The sequence below is a fragment of the Teleopsis dalmanni genome, chromosome 1, assembly GCF_002237135.1.
Source record: "Teleopsis dalmanni isolate 2A chromosome 1, ASM223713v2, whole genome shotgun sequence".
Classification (NCBI taxonomy): domain Eukaryota; kingdom Metazoa; phylum Arthropoda; class Insecta; order Diptera; family Diopsidae; genus Teleopsis; species Teleopsis dalmanni.
Window position 1 is genome coordinate 173,279,724 of NC_051846.1, and position 1,410 is coordinate 173,281,133.

Here is a 1,410-nt window from a genome sequence, read left to right on the forward strand (position 1 = left end):
CGGGATGATTTATGGCTTGATGTTAGCAGCAAATGCAAATGGAATGTTCGAGTACTAATTACGATGCAAAGCGAATTTAAAGCAAGGTTTAAGATGACACCAATTGTAATATAATTGAGGTCTATTGTGAAGAGAATATACGGAAATGTTTGACGAAACAAGGGGTACATGGGTGGAAGGATGAGTGTCACCCATTAGATGCAACGGTTGCAATAACTGGTGTCACCCGTTAGATGCAACGGTTGCATTAACTGGTATCACCCACTTTGCTATTCTGGATTAAATAGCTATACTAATTGGAACATCACATTTCGAGCACTAGCTGTCATCTCTTACGCGCGCTTATCGGACAATCTGCTTCCTTGTCCCCACCCAAGAGTTATAATGGAATCAATCCATCCTTCCACCCATGTACCCCTTGTTTCATCAAACATTTCCGTATATTCTTTTCACAATAGACCTCAATTATATTACAATTGGTGTCATCTTAAACCTTGCTTTAAATTCGCTTTGCATCGTAATTAGTACTCGAACATTCCATTTGCATTTCCTGCTAACATCAAGCCATAAATCATCCCGAGAGTAGCTTACTGTAACAACATTGAACTAGTTTCATAAAAGGCTTTTCACTTATTCGTCAGAAACGCTCACTCCCCACTCCTCGTAGTCCGAAGTCTGAAGTGGTGTTTCTGCGACGTGGTTCCCTATCATATTGTGAAATCTTGACCCCATAGAGATGAAACTTTACACTAATATAAATTTAAATGACAAAAAAATCTACCCGCCACCTCCCTTTAGCAGCCCACCGCAATAAACCACAGGTATTCCTCACTTTTTTGTTAGAGACATGAGTTTTTTTGTCGTGTGTTTGAAATGCGCATCATCATCCGTTGTTTTCCAACTTACAACCTGATCAGAAGGTTTTGCTGTTGGCTACTTAAATCTTTAAATTCTTAGGGTCCTAAATGATAATTTATCGACTAAGGTAGTGCCTAACTGCGCAAGCCTTGCAAGTTTAGATCTCTTCTGATTTGAACATAACAGACAAACACTTCGCAGTGTTGTTATTAATTCTGCTGTCTTAGCTACTTCTGCAAGTAGGATACAGAATCTGAGTACAAATTTTCCATATATTCTGAGGCTGGGCTTTTAGTCAAAAAAATGTGATTGTGACTACACCCAACCAATCCACATATAAAGACAGCAAAATTTTGAAAATGGTGGACCTTTATCGAGAGAACATTTGGAAACTTGTGAACCCCGAAATGATAAATTGTGGTTTACTATTAAAGGTATTTTTATATACTAACAAGAAAGTGATAAATTTCAGTGAAAGCACAACACCTATTTCCTTGCAATGTATACAGAAATAAACCTACTTTCTCTCGAAGACAAAAGCGTATATACTGC